The sequence below is a fragment of the Vidua chalybeata genome, chromosome 6 (genome assembly GCF_026979565.1).
Source record: "Vidua chalybeata isolate OUT-0048 chromosome 6, bVidCha1 merged haplotype, whole genome shotgun sequence".
Classification (NCBI taxonomy): domain Eukaryota; kingdom Metazoa; phylum Chordata; class Aves; order Passeriformes; family Viduidae; genus Vidua; species Vidua chalybeata.
The window spans coordinates 11,631,692-11,654,277 of record NC_071535.1 but is presented as its reverse complement, the minus strand read 5'-3'; the positions used below and the strand labels follow the sequence as shown (position 1 = coordinate 11,654,277).

At 37.8% G+C, this 22,586-nt stretch overlaps 1 protein-coding gene across 1 annotated transcript in view; it reads right to left on the bottom strand.

Annotated features, from left to right (window-relative positions):
- Nucleotides 1-22,586, bottom strand: part of BEGAIN (brain enriched guanylate kinase associated) — a 149,979-nt gene that overhangs the window by 117,970 nt on the left and 9,423 nt on the right. The gene's annotated exons all lie outside the window — the stretch shown is intronic.

Below are 22,586 nucleotides of genomic sequence, written 5' to 3'. Positions count from 1 at the left end.
ACTTAAAAGTCCATTTTGGAGCAGATATTAAAATAGAAGTCAGTTAACTTTTTTTTTTTTTTTTTAATATAATCCCCCACCCCTTACTTATTCTAGATTGCAAGTTGACATTCTTTGATATTCTTTGAGAACAAAGTCATTTGCTGGCTTGAATGAAAGCCTGGATGCTGTTAATGGAAACCCCAGGAAATTTAACTGTGCTTTTTTCCCTCTTTAGAATATGGTTATTGCCATTTAGACAGCATGACAACCTCTGGGTTGTTTTCAAGTTAGCAGAGTGAATGAAGGATACTATGATCCCCTGATTTTTTATCTTTCCATGTTTCATTAATGAGTCAAACAAGCTCAAGACGATGGCAGAATATTCTTAGTCATTGACATAGATAAAGCTTAGTATAGTGATCCAGTTATTTGGGTTTTTTATATAATCAGCATGTATCGTACTGATTATTGAACCGAAATATTTTTTAATGAAGAAGTCATGCTAATGGTCTATCATTCTATTAAGTTCACATTGTGTTTTTGCTTTATTTCCTTTATGATTCCTTTTTGAGGGATAAGCAATCATGGGATTTCAGATCTTTCAGATGTTTAAAGAAATTTCCTTCCTCTAAGATCTTGAGGTTAATTTTCATCCTTTTGCATCTGCCCAATGTATGTATGAAAAAGAAGAAATACCCTGGAGGTGAATATTTAATTTTACTTATTATCTTTTGTTTTCTTGGAAAAAGCTTTTCATTTTAGAGGGGGGACTGGACCCAGGGTCTGGCTCAGTGCTCACCAAGTCCTCCCACTATGTTCAGTGACTTTGGAGTTGCATGCCGGCTTGTACCAGAGGTACCAGAAAAGAAAGAGTAGCAGGAAGTTACTGCCACTCATTTATTCTTACTGTTTACTCAAACTTGTTTATTACTGTGGAAATTACTTTTATTTCTTTGCTGAGGAAAGCTGGAAATGAGAGCTCATTCACAACAAAAGTTGTCTGGACTTCTGGCACATTTGTAAACAGACACGTGTTTTCAATCCAACTATACTACTTCAACATTCTTTTCTGCTCACTGTTGTACTAAAGTTTTATTGATAGAAACTATGGTGGTCCTTTTTCCTTTCTTTTCCTACAGAGTACAAGAGCTAAAGATTTGATTTAATAAAAATTACAGACTACATAATTTGATAGGATCAATCTTTAATTAGATGTTAATAAATTTTTAGAGATTTATTTTATTGGCTTTAAACTACCACTCAGGCAATGCCTGAAGAAAGACTAAAATTTAATCTATAGAAACTTTAAAAGAACTGGAGGAAGTGTCCATTTGCATTTGATTGTATTGAATGAATCTGATAGATATTTACAAAAGAAGGATCATCTTTCAGCAAAACTCTTGCCTGGAATTTTCATGGAGGTGCATAGAAAATTGAGTCCAAGTCCCCACATTTGCCACTGTAATCGATATTTTGGTCAGAAAGCATGTGCTCCACACCATGGACCGTAAAACATCTCCACTATGCTCATCTGAAGATATTTCATATATAAAAGGTGAAGAGGTTTAACACTGAGGGAAGAAGGCAGAAGCTGCCAAGGATTACAGCCTTTATCCTTTCCATACTTGTTGGAGCCACTGAAATGAAGAACATTTTCCCTTGGGAAGAGGAACGTCACACATATTAGAAAGAATGGGAGGGTTCCATTTAGCTGTGGAGGATTTTCATGTTGGACATGAGGAAAAGCATTTGTCAACCAGGTCAGACTTACCAACCACAAGTAAGTCATAACAAATCTCTCAACGCCACCAAGAGTAGCATTGCACTTTCCCAGCATTCCCTCCCTATCTGGGACCAAATTATGATGTTTCTTGCGGTGAAAGAAGAAATCCTCCATGGTAACATTAAGTTGCAAATGAAAACTCAGATGTTTGGGACAAACTGCAAACAGCAAAAATATGGCACAAATGCACCTTATTCAGAAAACAAAAAGATAAATTGTCTTTTTATTTCTTGGAGCAGATGACTGAGTTCAAAACCCAGAATTTTTACACTGCACCATAACACCAGTACTCTGTCATGCAATGGCCATAAGGTCGCTAGGATCCATCTTGAAACAGTTAGATTTGTTTTTACCCTGTTTTTCTGAACACTACTAAATTGATTGAAATCAGAGGGTGATTTTAACCATGCTAAATTTTGTATGACCAGTTCTCTCTTTGATCTTGCACCAATTTTATATTTAAAGCTTATTACTCCCACCCTGTTTTTACATTCCCATACACATTTATGAATTGATATTTTATCTGAGAAGGAAAACAAGATGTGATTCTCTGACTGCTCTCAGAAGATTGTACTCCTTTCCCTCAGTCATTTCAGTATTCCTTCTCTGGATCTGTTCCAAATTACCTTAAATCTGATTTAAAAATGGGTGATCAGAATATACATCATGTACAAAGCACCTTGGCAGTACCTTGTATGGTGGATGTATGCTTCAGTGACCCTAAAGAAAATATATCTGCAGTGCATCTTAGGCTTGTCTCAGATTTCTTGTTCTCTATGAGCCTCTGTGGAGGCTCACAGCTGTTTTACAGTCTAACAACACACCTGGATCTCTGTTTCTCTGCTGCTGTCAAATGATGAGCTCCACAAAATAAAGTATTGATGTGGATATGTTTGTTAAAATTCCATTATTCTGCTTATAAATAAACCAGTTCTTATATGAGCTTCCTCATTGTTGTCAATACCTCTAAATGCCTTTATTGTTTAGGGAAACCTGTTTATTGGCTCAAAGTCCCTAATAAGTATTTGCAACAAAATGTATCCAAAATCTTCTTTGAAAGTTCCGGTAATCCCTTTCCAACATGACAGTCTTCCATTTTAACATTTACATAGGCTTTTCGTTCAGATTAATCATCTTGAATTACTCTCCATTTTATAACTTTTAGACAGTAATTCTCAACTGAGCACTTTATGAGCTACTCTGTGCAAATCTAGATAGATCATGACTTTTTCCTTCACTGTGAAATTGCTTCTCTTAACAAAAAGTTACTTTTGCAAAAACTGTCATGTTTTATGCCACCTCTCTTCATCCTTGATTGCTCAGGTTGCTTGACCATGAAGCCTTTGCTTCGCTTCATGTTGCATTTTCTCTTCACCACTTAGGATATATTTGTACCATTGCACACAGAGAAAAGGTTTGCTTCTGAGCTTGCCTATTCATGTGTCAGTTGAGCAAGATTTTGGGCTGGGGATTACTGCAGGATTCCTGACACCAGCAGAGTGAAGAGTATTAGTTTGCCTTAATTATGATGGTTTCTGTTAAACCTTCCTCATCCTTCCTCAGATATCCTCCAAATATTCCCTGTTCACTCTCATTCAAACTGAAAGATGAGGCAGAGAATCTCATTAATAACTGGACAAGATCTAAGTTATTCTGAACTTCTGTCTGTCCTTCAACATACACTAGGTCTTCCTTTTTTTTGTTTTGTTTTTCTGTCTGTATGACTTAAGACCTTTTCAGTGCTAGTGTTCTAAAAATCATTAGCAAGGTCTGATCTCACTGAATTTTGGCTGAAAGAGATTGGGAAATAACCGTAACAGAGATAAGATTAAAAGAAATATTGTGAATTTTTCTCACAACAGGCATTTAAATTTTCCATGACATGTTCTGCATGTGTGAACATGTGTCAAATAGCAACATATTAAATTGAAACTGTAACCTACAGGCTTCTCTTTTGCATGGTTGGGAAAACATAGTGTTCTCAAGCTGTTTTATTTCCTAATATTTTAGAATCTTTATTTTGCTTCCTTATTTTCTTTTTCACTCTGTAAAGTCTCAAAACCACATTCCCAGCAGGGGTAAATTAGCACAGCTCCACTGAAGTGAAGTCTTGCTGATTTATATCACTAGAGGTTCTGCTTTTAAATGTCTTTTTCAATGAGTCAAGCTGATTTCTGTCATACCCAGTACCCCCAAGTAACATGAATGGTGTAATTTCCCTCAAAAAAAGGTCCTAAAAGAACCTACACCTCTTCTCCATGTCACTGGACAAACCATCCAGTGAAACCTGAACAATAGACCATTGAAAACAGAGGGCTTCCTGCCTTAAAATGATAGTTCAGACTCAGCTTAAATTATTCAGTATATTTTTGCTCAATCTGATTATTTGAACCTGTGCTTATAACTGCTGTGATTAAATGCTTGGTTTTTATGAAAACAGTCCTTGTAGTCATCAGCAGAGAGGAAGATCCATAGTGCTAGGAGCTGTACAAACTCTTCAAATGAAATGTTCCATGACCTGACCAACTGAAGCAGGGATAGATATGTACAGTGGTTTTGTTTCCTTTATGGTGCAGCCACACAGCAGCACAATGGACAGTGACAATGGATTGATGAACTGTTTTCTTTAGAGTGATTCATCATCCTTTGACGCCATAACATTACAAAAGATTAAAATAGTGAGGTGAAGCCACACCCAACCAATCCTCTGTACAATTCAGTTCCATCGAGTGTGACCCCACCAGCAACAGTGTAGCTATATATACTGTATGTGAGACTGAGGAGACAGTAAAATGCAATCTAGTTAACTTAATGCACTCTATGTCTCCTAAACTAATACATAACACTGCTAACTGCACGTTGCCAGCACACATATGTGGCTGTCCATAACACAGACTGTGGTAACTGCCATTACAGACCTGATATTAAAGCACTTAGCTACAGCAGCTGTCATTTTAAAAGCTCCTGTTTGTCCATAGATAATAAAAAATGGTGTCTGAGACACTCAGGAGTAACTGCAATATCCTGGTGCACTGACTCCTGACTGGGTAGGTATGGATTTGTACTGGGTGGGACCAAAGCTTGGCTTACCATGACCCAGATGGCACATGAATTCTAACATAGCTGTTCCTATGGACTTCTGTGTTTGCATCTCTGTATTTCTACATATGTTCCTGCATAGTGAGGATGTTTTGTTCATGAATGTTGAAGACGTGAAGTGGGAGCGAGAGATGGAGTAGGAGCAGAACTGCAAAATTCATACATGCTACGCTTGTAGAACTTTGTTACAAAACATGCATTTTATGCTCTAACTGCATCCATACCTGTCTAGGTGGTAAAAGTAATCATATGGGGACCTGTTAGACAAAACTTCACCTTTAAGTTTTGTTGTTGTCCCTAGTTCTGTGTCCTATGTTCAGAACCACCCCTAAAGGAAAGGTTCAGAGGAGGGCAACCAGAATCCTAAGAAGCCAAGAAACTTTGTAGCAAAATCAAGATTGCAATGAATAACGATAGATGTTTTTCAGACAGGGTAAAGATGGCAGTAGAGAATGGAAATCTACCATTTTTCGTGTTTGGTGTGGATTAAATAGGAAATAATGGATTCAAAGTGAAGACAAAAAAGCTAGAGAAAGCTTTAGTGGTATTATTTTAATCACAGAGATAGTTATGTGCTGAGGAGATTTCCCATAACAACTGCAGCATGTTCCATGAAGACTGGAAGGATTTACGTACAACTTTGCTTTCTTGGGAGAGGAGGACAGACTAGACACCTTTTATGGTCTTCCTGACTCTTCTGAGTCCATGAACAAGGGACAATATAAATCAGCGCAAATTTTTCTTACAACAAGTGGAGTTTTATCTCTGCTTTACTGCCTTCAACATGAATTAGTTCCCAAGGCACCACAGCTTCCCTGGGGATTTGAGCAGGTCACCTAAAAGTAGGACATTTGTGTTCATGACCTTTGTCACCTGTGAACTTGTCCATGGGCAGGGAAGAGTAAACTAAACAAGGTGCACCAACATATCCAGGCAATATCACAGACATTTCCTTCAAAAGAAAGGCAAACTTCAAAGCTTTCATTTCTCCTGTCACAACACTGGTGGAAAACAGTATCTGTTTATTGATTCACCTTATTTTTCATCCTACTTCCAATGAACAGGAGTGGGGCTTCAAAGTCATAGCAGTGGTGCTACATCTATTTCTGGAACAAAAGTAATTCCAGGGAATAAAAAGCCACGACCTGTGATGGATCATTTGGATTTTTGCTTGTAATTGTTTAAGAGAACTTCATTTAAGCAATAAAAGAATGAGGCCAGAGAATAATGCTAAGGAGAACTTTGATCTTCCTCCTTCAAACCAGCCTCTTCACCAAAGGAATAGGAACTTCCCAAAAGATAAAAAAAATCCCCCCAAAGGCAGAGCAGACTAGAAGGGAATTAGGATGTTACTCGAATGAAATGAACTTGTTCTAGTCACAACTTCAACTTATGTGCCAGGAAAGTATAAATATGGGGAAGCAAAAAGATCATCTTCCTAGAAGTGCTATTGGTTGATGCTGCTTTTCTTTTTATGGCAGTGCCAGACCTGCCTTGTGCACTTGTGCCCTCAGTTGTGTTAGGGTACATGCAAATTATGCATCTCTAAAACAGGTGTATCTCAGTCCTTCTCTTTTAAATTGTAGTGTCTTCTGCTCTCCACATGGAGGTCAAGAGATGAAGAGAGATCATCATATATTCCTAATACATATCTGTATTATACATGGATGTATTTATATGGATAACTCACTTAGAGCCTTAAGATGGTGAATATTAATTGCCATCAAATTAATCTGCTAGCTAAGATAGGGCTTAGAGAATTACTCGTTTTAAAGAAAGCTCAAGGTCCTTAAGGGAGTCCCAAGGCCAGGCAGTGTCAGTTAAAAGGCAGAAGAGACTTGAACTTTATTCTCCCAAGTTTTTAACCAATTTGCTAACCACTTCATCTGTCTATTTACTACTTTCCAGGCAGGGTATGAAAGTAAGAAAAGCTCCTTTTGCCAGCTTCCATTGCTGCATAAGCCAGCCAAGTTCTCATTCCAATATTGTCTAGAAAATACTTTCTAAGCTGTAGTGATTTTTGTTTCTGCAAAGCCACACTATTATTGGTGTGTGTCAGCACTGCTGAGTCCACTGGTGTCACTGTAATAATTTGAAGTATAATATAAGGTGACTTTTATGCTGGACTTGGATGGTGTCTTAATTGCTACAGGGTCATCAGAGGTCTTTTTATTTTCACTTCACTGTGCATTAGCATTCTTCTCAGGGGCTCTTTTTTGGGAGTTTAAAGAAGTCTGTTCTTACTCCTACACAAAACGTGGAATTGCTAGGCTTTACTGTGGAGACATTAAATCAGACTCTGGAGATTCCTTTGTCAAAAAGGAAGCTGTATTGTTAAAATTACATCTGGCTTTTGCACGTGTCACATTTCACAGAAGCATTGAGCCTGTATTATCTAGTGGCTTTGCCTGCAGTCTTTCTTCACACAGTGCTATTTTTAGATTTTCATACTGTTGGAATTCAATAGTCTAGTTGTCAAGGCAAGCACAAGAAGATAGTTAAGGTTGAATTTGTCAATGATTCAGCCATGTTCATTGCTACTATTACTATATAATCTTACCATGGAGGGGGACAAATACCACATTTAGGACATGTAATTGCATGTAAATGTCAGGTTTTAGATTGAAATTATAAAGAGATTAAATATAATTACAATCCAGGTTGGAATCATTACAGAGTAAGTAGAAGATTATCAGAAGATTCTGGGGGAAGCTATAGTTTTTTTCTGAAAGGAATGATAGTCACCTACACTGTGACTTCAGGTAGCATTTTACCCTTTGTTCTCTCTCCTGGCCCTTTTGTCCCCATGGGCATTTTCCTTCATATACTCTTTGTCTTTATACTCTCCTTTGAAGGAGGAAAGACTTTGGCCGTGGTGCTAGATGAGAACAGTGAAGGATCAGATCAGAACATTGTTCTGTCCTGGTGCACGAGGAGAAATGAATGCATTTCCAGTTAAATAGAATCAAGATTAAAATCCATAAAAAGGCTGGCTCCAGTCACCTACATATTGGGGTTTAATACTGTGATGTTACACTGAATAACTGAAAAGCCACGAATGAGAAAATAGACATTATTCTTCATAGGTGAATACCTTTGTAGCATATACCTATTTAAACCATGCTAAAGGCAATGATCCAGTAGAGCATAAAACTGATATAAAGATCTGATCACAAGTGTTATTTCATTGAAAATAGCATGCTCTTGTGCTTAGCAGAGCATCTGGTTCACAGAGAATACAGAATTTTAAAGATCACCAGATTATGGACCTCAGTGGTTTCCAAGATCCTTAATATATTCTCTCAGTGACTGCCATAAAATGACTTTGATTTAGCAGATATGGGGTATTTCCTTTAATTTAGTTAAAATTAGGAGATGGAGTCCATGTAAAAACTCCACTGTGGCACCCTTACCTCTGCCTGCACATATCATGAGATGTTTGGGTGCCAGGGAGACCAATGCACTTCTGTTGCTGTAGCTGCAACCTGGGAGGTCCCAGAGGTGCAGGTGGTAAAGGAGGTGATTTGAGGTTGCTCAGGGTGCAGATTGTCTGCCTGTAAGGCAATGGAAATGGTAGGGCTGGGGATGGCCAAAGTCTCCCTCTGAACCTCCCTCTTCCTATGCTGGCAAAAACTTGTCAGCACACTGAAAACAAGTTTCTAGATATGAGACACCCAAGGTATTATTGATTAAAAAAGAATTTAAGGGTGTCATATTATAGATACAAGATAAATATGTACTTGGAGAAATCCTAGGACTCTTGAATTTTCCTGTTGTACAAACTTTAGTTTATATCACAATTTTTAAACAATAAACCATAAACTTCAGTTGTTTGAGTGCTGTCTGGCAGGAAAACCCTGATTATTGCCAGTTTGCTCTTTGCAGTGTGGAAGATTTGCAGGATGAAACAGCAGTCTCCTAGCAACCACAGATCCTCTAAAAATCTTCTATTTGATAGTTCTTAAAATATGTTAATGCCATTAGATATTGCAAAATAAAGCATTGGGATCCACACCTAATGAAAGGAACAATTTTGGTTTATATCTTCCATCCAGAATAACAATGCACTAGTCAGCAACAGTTCTGACAGTGACTCAGCCCAGCTTGGGTTGCTAACCATTTTTGTTTTGTTTAATTAGACCTGCATTACTAAATCCCAGTAGTGCAAATGCTTATACTAATAATTGTGTATATGAGTAGTCCCAGTGAACTTCATGTGACTATTTATGTGTCTAATTACTTGCTGGACGGAAGATTTATTGTCTGAATTTTAGTGGGCAATATTTTAAAGGACTGCTCCTCTCTCTTCCCCTGGTTATCTACAGGCATCTTATTAGGAGATTATTCTCTGACAATTTTTTATACACATGCTGAGAAATAGAGAATTTAAATCTTGAAAGCAAAGTTCAAAGCTCACATTCTTATGGGAGATTTTGATTCAGCAATTATCTTGTCTTCAGAGCATCTACAGAGTGCCTCACCCCTCCAAAGTGCAGTAAATCTTTCAGGGTGAGGTTCGGAGAGTGGGAGAGAAGTAAAAAAAGAGCAAGCATGTTAATCAATTCAAATGCCTACTATGAGGGACAGCTGCAGTGGTGTGCCAGCAGACATCAAAAGGGCTACACAGATGTAAGCCAGCCCAGGATGCAAGACTCCGCATTTATTGTAGAATCCCAAAGGATTTATTCATGCTGCTGCATTGCTATTTTTAATGAATGAAGCAGGAAGGACCATAGTGCCAGGCAGAACTTATTGTAAGGGAGTGAAATTCCTATTTCTGAAAAATAAGGAGGAGAGTTCACAAATGGTTTTTTGTCCCCCCTCAACCATGCCTTTCTGAAGAGACAAAAGAATTACAAAAAAAAGAAAAACAAAGAACTAACTGTATGAAATAGCTTCTCAGGAATCTCAGAATTAGCAAAAATTTATCTTCCGATATGGAGCTGAGCTATAAAGAGCACATGCATGCTAAGTTTCTGTAGGGCAGTTGACATAGTTAGACAATGTATAGCATTTCTCATCCATTGCTACTGATTATCATTTAAGTGCCAAAGAATCTCATTAGTTTTGTCTTTATTATGTTCATTATAGAAGCTTCACAAAGAAGAAAAAGGCTTTTCCCTATTCCTCTTATAGGCAAATGACAACTGACCATTTGCGTTCACAATATCTGCTTGGCTTATTTTAGAGTGAAAAAAAGAGTTGATGGAACAGAAGTGAAGCATTTGAGAGGCAGTGTCATGTCTGTCTCCTCCAGAGCAGCCCTGCCTGAGCTCTTGAGTGCAAGAAGAAGGGAATTTTGCTTCTGTTTAAAGCATTTCTATTTGTAGCATATTGAAAAGAGCTGCCACTAATTTCTATGCATGTAATCAGGAAGTAAAGCTGCAGCAAAGTGGAAGGGCATTCTCCAGGTAATGAAGTTCCCTGTAACTGAGGACTATGACCTTCTTTTGAGTAATTGTAAGCAAGTATTTCTAGATCTTCCAGATTTCTTAAACTGCTAAGAAACATTGCAGATATCTGATTGTGCCCTTGTATGCAGCTCTGACAATCAGAATCTTTTGAGAAGTTACTGCAAAGGCAAGGAAATCTCTTTCTGTGAGTACACTGGTGTGTGCTGTCTACAGATACAGTCAGTCAGATGATTACTGCAATGGTCCCAAAGGAAAGCTTTTTATAAACTTTATTTTTTTATAAGTGAAATTATAAGCAAAAAATGAAGACTGTAAACAGGCCTAAAATAATTAGACAATGTATTGTTATTTTTATCCTACCCCTCCTCTATTTTTATCCTACCCCTTAACTAGCAAAAAATCATGACGGAATTTCATGACTGTAAATAAATACCTTTTTTCTCTACTCAACAGGTGTTTGTTTCTTTATGCCTGCATCACTGTTTATCACCATAGTACAGCTTGTCCCCAAGTTTGAATTCTTGTTATAAGGCAGACAGATTAGGCAAACTGTACTCTTTTGTAACCCCATATTATTTCTGAGCCACAGACCATATGTTGAGCAGTGCTATTGACCAAGGTCAGGCAGCTACATATTCCCATCCCCAGTGGCTGCTGTTGAGATTATAAAAAGGGACTGAAATGTAAGGAGAGTCTATCCAGTCTATAGAGAGAAGAAGAATGGAGAGGTATCAAATAATGGCAATGTACACCTGCAAACTTGTCATGTTGCACTAAATAAATTTCTAAGAGAAGTATTATTGTTTGGGAAATGTGTCTTCCAGTGCTTTGCTAGGCTAATGGTTTTCTGATGAATATCTGACAAAGAGTTGGGGAGCAGAGGTTCTTGCTTTTCCCAAACTGCAGAGACATTACAGAACTGCTCTGTGTCTCAGGAGGTCAACAGAAAGTCACCAAATACTGAGTGTTTGTAGAAGAAATGCTCTCAGTATGGGCCCTTACTAAGTGCCAATGGAAGAGACTGAGCAGAGCCACATCAAAGTGACTTCAGCCACTGTCCCTGTTAATTATTTAAAAAAATACTTCTGGATATACAAATGGAAAAAGAGTGGGACTTGAGAAGATTTTGCTCCACTGGCAGCAGAACTGCTGTTTTGAGGGTGGGTTTTCTTTAGCTGTTCAAAGGGGCTGGGCAAATTTTGAACTCCCATCACTGCTATAAGAGAATGGTAGGTTTGGGCATCAGAAAGACAAATGCATAGGGATGAACAAGAACAGTCACTTGCAAAGACTCAAGGATGTTGCACAGGCTTGGAGAAACAAACATCTAAATGGGACCCTAATAAATTAATGAACAGTGCTTTAGAAATAGTGTCACTGCATGCTGGCTTTCCAGTCAAGGTTAAATGAAGATAAAGTAACTCCTTTTAAGTCAACTCAAAAGGGAGATTGTGATTCAAGCAGCAAAGAAACCTTGTTAGAAACCTCGATTCAATTCCTTCATCTGTTTCACATTTCCTTTCCAGTAAGCTTCTCGAAGCCTACTATTGCCAAGATAAATAACTGCACTCACATGGAGGTTTTGTCTCCATCTATCCTAAAAATTTAGTTTACTAGCACTACAAATATCACTGTTTCTTCCTGTATATTTATGTCATGATCATACAGTGACAATTGCAATCATAATTTTATTTCAGTTAGGAAAGCTGTATTATTACTGCACTGCTTATATGAAAAACACAAGGATAATACAACTAATAAAGATTCAACTAGTTAAGCTCTATAAACTGAAATATATTTTGTATCGGTCAAAGGTTTCCTTTTGCATTTAAATTGATTTTTTGTATCAAAGAGGGAAGATGTTGCTGTGGGTCAAGACTTCATCTAGTTTCACAAATCTTGCTTTTCACTTCATTCTTTGAGTGACAATGGGACTACTCAGAAGATGAATTTGTGTCTTAGTGTCTCTGTATTGATACAAGTAAAACAAAGATTGTAAACAAAGCTTCACAATATCACAAACAGGGAGAGAGAGAAAAAGAACCAAGGACTGTGAAATCTTCAGAAGCAAAAGGAGATGCTGTATCCGTAAAACACTTATGCCTGACTATGGCAAGGAAATGGGGCATTAAATTAGGTATAAATTAAACTGAAAGCACATTTATGTTGGTAGTGGTCTTTGGTGTTACAATACCATTGTGAATATAAAGCTGTAAAATAATAGCCCTTGTCCAGAAATAAACAAAGGGAGCCTATGCATCTGTCAAATGCTTTGTAGTGAAGTAGAAGGAATTTTAGGGCTGAGAATCTGCCTGAGACATTAATCAGGGATAGGCAGATCGATAAACAGTAAAGCATATAAGCACCTACAAGATGTGTAGGGGCAAATAGCTTTCTGGGTGACCAAAATAGAAAAAGTCACAGGGAGAACTTCAGGGTAGAGAATTATATTCTCATACAGTTGTATATTTCTTCTTCAAACAGTGAAAATATGAGGAACTCAAGTAAGAGAAAGGATTATCACCAGTGTGGCAGAATATAGAATCTATTGAACCAAAAAAATTATATGAAGCATAAAATAAAAGGGAGTGAGATTATTAACTAATATAGGGAAGAGTTAAAAAGAACATATCTAGAAAATCAAGGAGCAAATGGAAAAATAAGGCTTAGAAGACAAAATTTTGGTATATAATATTATAACATTTTTGAAGTCAACATACCAAGTGACTTTTTTCACAAACACTGTAGGAAAATGTCAGAGCCAACCAAAGAAAGCCCTTCCTATGATATCCTTTACAACTGGGAAAGGATCTAAATTTACAGACTGAAATTCTGGTTCTATTGTTTGCTTGTGTGATTTTTGCTGTTTGATGCAACTGTTTCCAGAATTCCCTCCAACAGGCATATTCCTCTAGGATAGAGAATTCACTTTAACTTCCAGTTTGGTATTAGCATTTATCAGTGAGAAGATGACACCACGCTTCTCTCTCTTAAACCAAAGGGAATAGCAGGGATTTATTTGCCTGTAAGCCTGTACTTCAGACATCACTAAGAAAGGGCTGTTGGGATCATCTCCACTTTAAGGCTGCAGTGAGGCCAGTCTAGCATCCTGGCTATGACTACAAAGCCAAATGAACCCTCTAAAAGAAATATTTCATGCAACCAGGACATTATTAAAAAAAAAAAAAAAAAAAAAAGCTGCTTTTTTTCCTCTTTAGAGCAATAACTGACACACATGAAATGAGTAGTCAAGTTTTATAGGGAGAATTCATACATTTTATTACACCAGTAATTTCTGAACATTTCTGAATGTTCAGAAATGTTCAGTACATTTCTGAAAAGCAAAGAGAAAAGCCATGACATCTTTGAAACTTTATTTGGGAGAAGCAAATGTTTAAACACAAAAAGTCTTTGCTGCTCTTGCTTTCTTTCCCCAGCTATATCACTTGGCCCAATAGAATTTCTCTTGTTCTGCCAACGTTGTCTGCTTATATCCTTATGTTATGAAAGTTAGAATAACTCTGCAAAAATGTGTGGCATGGATTTATATCCTTCCATGTTTTGTTACCACTGTTTACAGTTGAATTTAGCTTGATGATGACCTAAACACTCCCCTCCTTCCTAGTTTTCCACATCAATGATCTCCAGAGTTGCACTTTGGAATTCAACGTTCTTGGTATTGTAGCATCTAAACTAAAAGTCCTGCCCCTAATGTTTCACAAGAAAATGAATGAAGTGACATAGTGAGTGATTGAGGAAGAACTCATAAGTAGGAACAAACTTTCAAATTCCTGCCAGGTAGAATTTGGATTATGTCTTGCTGCCTGGGGATATATATACTTTCAGATGAATGCCTAACTTCACTCTGATTCTTATTGATCTTTTTAGACCTTCAGGTTGTTTTGTGACAATAAGCTCTACATGCAACTTATTCTATTTAAAAATCACTTTTGATCAGTTTTGATCTTATTGCATTTCTGTGTCATTTAAGTCTTTCATTCTTGCATTATGAAAGTAGAAAGTGGAGCACCTGAAAATCATTTTTCTACCCATGGTTTTGTATATGTTTCTCTTAAAGAGAATGTGTTCCTTTTGCTGTCTCTTTCTAAAGGAGTCTTTTCACTTTTAGTTCATCTTTCCTACAAGCTTTCTTTCTGATTGTTGTTGGCAAGGTGATGATCAAAATTCTTTACTCTAGACCACAGTTATATGGCCAGAAAAACAACATTTTTCCCTATCTATGAAGTGCTTTGACTACAGCAGTGTTCAGCAGATCTTACTACTGGGTTTTCCATGAGGGTTTTTTTGTTCCCATCTTTTCCTCCACAATAAATTTAGACTTCTTGTCACCAAGCACACTTGGATTTGTCAGTATTGAACTTTGCCTTGTGCTCTATCTTCTTCCAAGTCTGTCAGTTCTCCTTGAAACTTTTTATCTACTAATTTTTCTGAATAAGTCTGTGCATCTTTAAGGCTTTTTCCTTCACTTTTCATCTACTTTTCCTACATTATTGCTAAAGTATGACTCAGCAGTCCCCATTATGTTAACCCATTATTAGCCTTTAACTTTTATTAACCTTTTTGAACATTTAGCCTTAACATTTCTTTTTCCTAGTTTGTTTTGAATGACAAAAAAATTTACTTCTCTCTTACTCATTTCTGTCTTCATTCAGCTGGTACACTCCTCCCTGGGACCTACCAAATGTGGCATATGTAATCTTGTATGACTTAGAGAGCAGTAACTTTAAGAAGCCTTTGCGAAGGAAGAATAGGAGAATTAAACAGTAGTCAGCCTTGACTCTGGTCTGGAATAGCCATGGACCATGTATTCTTTGAATCCATTTCCATACCCGTGGGTTTCTTCAGTCACAGGATAATTGTGTCTTCCTTCAATGATAGCCTGGAATTTTTGTCAGCCTTTCTAAGGCTGATCTTGCTTTATTCTATTCACAGAGGTGAATATACCTCTTCAAAGTTCCATCCCATTTAAGTTTCAAATCCAAGGTTAGATTCTTTTCAGCTAAACAGAGCTCCCCAATCCTCAGCAACCTCTGTTTTATGCTCTCCTAGTCTGAAAGTATGGTCTTACTTTCCCACACCTGAATATATAATTTTATCATTGACTATTCAAATGTTCTTTCAATAAGTTAGAAGTGAGATCACTCTGTCCTGATATCATTGTTTATCACACTATGAATGTTTGCCTTAACCATTAATTAATCATAAAAGGTTTTCCTTGCAATCACCAATGAAGAGGATTAATACTCTTAGACCTGATTTTTCAGATCCTTGTAAGGTGATTTTCTTTGAAACAACTCTCTAAAGTGTAGTTAGTCTGTTTTGTATGCACTGCAAAAGTGTTTTATTGCCATATTATAGCTCCATACATTTTTCAAAAGAAAGCATCATGTCATATTAAATCAAATATCCATAAAAGACTGTTACAGCTCTTATTTTAAATTCATCAGTCCTTCTGGCAACTTTGGCCAGAGTGTGAAGCTGTCTATAGGGATGGCAACATTACAGTACTTATCAGAGTGATGACACTTCATAGAACTTTGAAAAAACCCAGTTTAATTATTTCCTTCCAACCTGCTGTGATTATGCAAGACTCAAACTGAGAAATCAGCTGTTACAATTATTTAGCATCACAAACTGACACTCAGGCTCTGTGAGGACTGTGCAATGCCTTCTTTTGGGGACATCCTTTGGTCCTTGCTGCTAAGACTAGGGACTTGACTGAAGCACATTGTACTTCCTTCTGCACTGGGCAGCTGTGTTTTCCTTCCCATTAAAAGATTGACAGGACAGTGGTTGCAGAGGGAATACAAACTGAAGTCTCAAATGGTACAGAATCAGGATTACTGGGCACTGGAATGCTGCAAGCTTACTTGGCTGCCAGGCTGACCAGCTCACAAGGGATGAGATTCCAGAGAAACATCACCATTTTTGTCCTGGGAATCAATCCCAAAGATACTCCCTCTCACCTCCAAGCAGTACCTGTCACATACATCTCATCCAGTTTGGGAATACCACCCAAAGAATGAGGACAAAGGGTGACTCCAAGCACAGGTGAATACTTTCCTGCCTGTGTTAGTTTCATTGCCTGACACATCAGAAAGCACACTCCCCCACAGTGAAAGTTTACAAGATTAGGTTCTCAAGCCCTACTGCTTTGCCTTTGACTTCACATCTCAGTAATGAGTAGTTCCACAGTAGCCATAATGCATAAGACTTTGATAATAACAGCACATGTATCATTAGACTTCCTACTTGCAGTATTTGTCATAATCCTTAAATCACATTTCTTAACAAATAAATAAAACCCAGCAATAGATAATTTCAGGCTTTTATGTCAGAAGTGCACAAAAAGCTATAGTTCTTTCAGCACTTGGGTTTGTTTTTTTTTCCCTGAGTTCTCTTTTAATATTTTCAGAGGTAAAGCATTAATATAAAACAGTGACATGGCTGTCAGTTAACTTTTAATGTATTTTAATGGAGAGAGGTAGAAATGCATCACTGAATAAAAAGAATTTATTTGAAGAACTGTAGGCCCAAGGTGAACGTGCAACACCCCATTGCACCAGTGGTAAATGAAAAATGCAGAAATATTAAAGAGAACCAGAGCTGTGAAAAAGGTCTGCTAGATCAAGTATTTGGGGAAATGCAGATGACAACTGGAAAATATTTTAATGGTGCACCTGTCATCTCTGAAGGCAATGCATGACAATGGAAAGCAAGATAGTAAAAGGTAGATTTATTTCTTACAGTAACAAGTTGCACTTCTACTTAAATTAATAGTTTACAGTTAATCCAGACATGGTAATTTAACTGCAAAACCGCATTACAGGGGTTTGAGTGCTGCACTTGACATAGAAATGTAAGATATTTTTAGTTCTGAGCTATAAAAGGAAAGTGCAAATATAGGAAGTCTGCAACTGAACTAAGTCTGAACCATAACAGCTTTGCAGGCTGCAAGTCCTGCCAGTTCTCTCTGGCAGAAAAGGCACTGACTGCTGGAAGACTCAGGACAAACCTAAGACTGTAACATTGGCCATGACATGCAGTCATTCTACATAGATCAAAGTTTTCAGGGGTTGACAGTGCAATGACATTCTATATGGACCTAATTTAATTTATTAATAGGAATAGGTTGCCCATGGAGTTTGGAGAGTTACCATCCCTGGAAGGGTTCAAAAGGTATCTGGATGTGGTGCTGGGTGATGTGGTTTAGTGGTTTAGGGGTTGGAGGGCCAGTGATAGGTTAATGGTTGGACTGGATGATCTTATAGGTATCTTCCAACTTTGATGATTCCATGGTTTTATGATTCTGTTTTATTTTTGTTGCATCTACCCCAACTGGAATTACATAAGTACAAAAGAATAATTTCTTCAGGGAGAGAAATTTAGATGGCACACAGAGGGGTTAATACATTCATAGATTTATATGCCCTTAAAAAGACCAAGGAACACAGTATAGCAGATTTATTTTTGCATATCCAACACCTTTGTTGGAAAATCCTGTTATACTTGATGCTCAAGGAATTTCCCTAGAAAACACATTAGTGCTATTACTAATGTATACGGAGTTGATACCCTAATCTGGAAGAAAAATAATGAGGTTATGTGATAATAGGGCATAAGTAACTTTGGAAATAACCAGTCTTACTGGTCTGGAGCAGCAATTATCAACTGCAATACAGAAATTTTCCTTTCAACAAGCTTAAGCAATTGAAAAGCTCATAATTCCCTAGTTATCCTAGAGGGATATACCCATGTTTTTTGCAAAATTCTGTTATGACTAGGAGGTTCATAAGCTATGCTAAGCATGAAAAAATAGAAAGGTATTAGTGACACAATTCAGTGTCAATCTATGTGCTCTGATAAAAAAAGGAAGGTGTACAGACATTTGTTGAAACAGGTAATTATTTTGGTGAATGTGTACCTAATTTAGTTGACCTGGGAATGACGCATACACAACTGCCCACTGGAAAAAGACTGCTCATTATAAATAATTTTAGGAAATTGAGGAATGAAATAAACATATGTTCATGCCTTGGAGTATTAGTGCAGTAAGCACAAGATTCTGTTGTTCCTCAGTGCCTCAAGAAGGACTCAAGCAATGCTAGATGTTTATCTTGCTGGCCAGACTGCCCACAGCATCCATAGACTACCCCAAGTTGGCATGGACCCATCAGGGTCATCGAGTCAACTCCTGGCCTGCACAGGACACCCCGAAGATCACACGAGGTGCCTGAGAACATTGTCCAAACACTCTGATGGGCTTGGTGCTGTGTCTGCTTCCATGGGGAGCCTCTTTCACTTCTTAGTTGTTTTCTCTCAGATATAAAGATTATATGATATTCTAACACTCATCATAATGTAATTATCTATTTAATTATCTATATAATTATCTATTCCAGCAAAGGATCCCATGTTTTCAGTTGCAGGCTACATCTTAAAAGTTTTTAACAAAAACCAAAGCAAGGCATAAACACTTCAGAATAACAAGAACAGAAACACTCCTAAATATCATAGATTTGATAAGTACTACAGGGGGTTAGGAAAAAATTTCCAGCATACATTAGAATAAGGATTCCTCATTTTTCTAAGGATGTTTTTGCAACACATCCATTTTATGAGAGGATCTTGAAACACTAAACAAACTGATTAAGAGTTATTTTTATTTTGCAGCTGGAGAAACTGAGGAACTGCCAAATTTGACCCTTACCCAAAGTTACACAATAAAGCAGTGGAGACAACTGTAAGAAAAGGCAATTTTATTCCCTATAAATCTGTATCTAAATTTACCTACATTTTAGCACAATGTTTATCTGGAAAATAATTGTTGGCACAATAAGTAACAATCAGCATTGGAGCAGCTGTGGTGTTAACAATTGTTCCATAGAAAGTAAGGATTTAAAAGACATTTGTTAGCCAGATCATCCTACAAATTACAGTAGTGCATATGCGCCTTCACAAAATTCCATTATAGCTTAGAGGACACATACTAATATTTATTATGGCTATTAGGCTTCATAATTTTGAGAAATGTAAAAATCAAGATATTGATCTGTGGTACTAAAATAACTGAGTTACTAGAGGAGTTACCTCTTGTTTTTCTTCTGATGATAGAAGTTCATTTAGAGTGGAAAATACTTAATCCCTGCTTGTCATGATGTTTAGCTAATTATTGCGTTATTAAATAGGGACTCAGCCAGAAAGGTTCATTTGTTTCTTCCTTCTCAACTGGAAGAACTTGAAAGCTTATGCAATGAGAAAGTAAAAGCTGAAACTTTCTTCTCAGCATCCCATTCTTTGTTACTCGCATTTCGCAACATGGGAAAGAGATGTATTTCCTTCAAGGAAGGAAGGAACATTTAAGATGTGAATGAATGCAAACACAAGAAAAGCAGGAAACCAGTTATAGCTGTCAATACACAATTTATAGAGCTGCAACACTGCTGGGGTGATATCAGTCAGAGATGCAATCACCTGTAAAAGGAATTCCTGCAGACCTGAGCTCAGGTCTGAGCTCAGAAATGAGGCATTAGCTATGTTAGTACCCAACATTTGTTCTGAAGGCCTGGTAGTTGAAGTACAAAGCCTCTTTCCTTCTTAGGTTGCTTCCTGCAATGTTAGTGTCTACACTCCAGAACGATTATGAGCAATACACAAAAAGCTGCCAGTAGCTTGTGAGTAGAACAGTCTTACTTTTTTCTTCCCTTGCCTATTTCCAACATAAATAAACGCATAAATAATAATTTGCCAACAGCTTCCCTCCTGCATAGGGAAATGTTTCATGTTGGGTTGGAATAATTAGCAGGCTTTTTGTTATTTTCTACCACCATATGCTGCTTTTCTGCTCTGTTTTTGCAACTCCTCAGACCAGCTCCCGATTTTGCAGCACTGGGAGTTGAATGGCAGATTGGTTGTGGAAGGTGTGTAGAGAAAGGGGAAGGGGGGGAAGGAGATCTTATACACTTCCACCTTAACACTGGAAGGAGAACTTGGGGCTGCAAAGGTCAGCTTTTGTAGCTATCAATGAAGTAAAAAGCCATTTACTTTTTACTGGGGACTGAGTGGCTCAACAAAAGAGCCAAACTAATTTTGTTTTAATTATTTATTGCGTTCCAATTCTCATGACTGGTTCTGTTTTAATTGTATTTTTAATTAACTGCATTGATTGCAATGGACTGTACACGTCCCTCACAGAACTGCTGACTGGTTTAGCTTCCATTTTGTTTTACTACAACATCAAAAAAAGTAAAGGCAGGTTTATCCAGGGAAAATGAAGGGTCTTTTTTGCATTTTGCTGGTGAATATGGGCACTTACGAAGTTAATTTTAGTAGGATTTTGTTAGCAATTTGTTACTCCATGTAAATTTTTTAGCAATTTGTTACTCCATGAGTAACTCTGGTTTTGCAGGGGTTTCAATATGGTGGTTCTGTTTCCTCCTTATGATAACTGGGCAATATTTTATCTTCTCTTGCTGCTTGGGGATTGGTTGGGTGGGAGTGCCAGGAGGCAAGTTCTTGGCACAGTGCTGCCTCCACCTCTGCTCCGTTGGCATCCCATTGTGGGGCTGGGGACTCCCCTGGGTCTGCCAGGTCAGCCAGGGGGCACCGGGGGCCGCTCTGGCCCCGTGCCCTGGGCACCTTCCTGTGCCACCAAGTTCTGCTCATGCACTCTGGCCTCTGAATGGACTGCTGCTCCTCTGAATATCCTGCTTCTTACCAGCACTCCCAGTTTTCCCCTTGCAAGAGTATGAATCAGCTCTGAGTCTCCAGAAACAGGACGTGTCTGGTGCTTTCCGTGCGCTCGCAGCACCGCGCAGCATCGCAAGCGGAGCGAAAGTCTGCCTGGCTGCTGGAGAAATAAGTGGTTGTGAACCAGCTTTTGAATCCTCAATAGCTGCTCATTTCAGCTGTGTTCACACAGCGGTTTTTGTTACTACAGTTATCCAGGGAATAGCTGTTCTTTGGGGGAAACATCTCTTCATTTTTAAGAGAGCAAGTGTAGATCTGTGAACAGGCCTGGTATTTATTCCTCATTTTCTTTTGTTTAAAATACTCTCTCTATCCAAACAGGGAGCAGAGGGCTGAGTCTGCCGTATCCCTGATCATTCTTGCCCAACTGACATCAAATATTAATGCAAACAGCTCCTAAGCTGGACAGATACAGATGTGATTTGAATAATTTTAGTTTGTCTTTGCAGGTATTGAATTTACTGTCAGAAATTGAGAGCTGTTGGCCAACAGTGTCACAACAGAAGGCTCTGCAGATTACAGTCTAGGAGATAGTTGTTCAGCAATAGATGCTCCAACAGTGGTGTATCCAGCTCCCCTGGGTTCTTTCAACATTAAGTTCCAAAGAAGGTTTGGAAATTCCCTTTTGGTAGTAAAAAAGGAAAGGGAGTTGGATGTAGATACAGTGCTGATTTGAGGCATAGAGACAACAGTGGGATTTTTAAACAATTTCTGTCCATTCTAGGTACTGAGTAAGTGTGACACAGAAAAAACACTTGAAGGCTTTTCAACTAAGAGTGAAATTCAGTACAGCTAAGGTTTCTTTAAACTTGATAAGTAGCTGCTTGCTTTTGGGAAATCAGCATTTTTGGAATTTCAAAAGCATCCTCTCAAGAGTATTACACAGGGGCATAAACACACTACTGTAGTTTCCAGCTCAGATGAAGAAGCAGAATTGCATGTTTTATTTACTCTCTGTTGATAGAAAGCAATGGTATCTCAAAAGAAAGGCACTGCTTGCTAATAACAAATAGTTTTGGTACCCCTGAGACCTTGCTCACAACTAAGGATCATGAATTATCTCTCAATAAGATTTTCCAATCAGTTTTGCCTCTACCTTTTAATATTTACCCCCTTATCTTCCCAGCTTAATTTTGAGAATATCATGTTTTAAACTCAAGATTTATGGCTTCTACTCCTTCCTTATCCACAAGATGTCTTTTCCTGTCACCTAAACCTCCTGTCACTGAAGAGTTTCATCTAAGAAGGTCAAATTTAAGCTGCTTTGCAAAGACAAAGTTGTTGAAACAAATGCTTGAGCTAGTCTGTGAAAATAACATTTTTTTTGAGTTTTATGAAAAAATATATATTTTATAAATATAAAATAGGTTCCCAAATGGGGTCCTGCTTCTCCTTATCTGACCTGAGGTCAATACCAACAGTTCCTGACATTCTGAGACATGAGTTATGCTGTTGGGGAAGCTAGGGTTAATTTATGGGACCCACATTTAGTATAAAATCCTTTTAAACCACCCCATAATTCATAAAAGTTTCTGTTC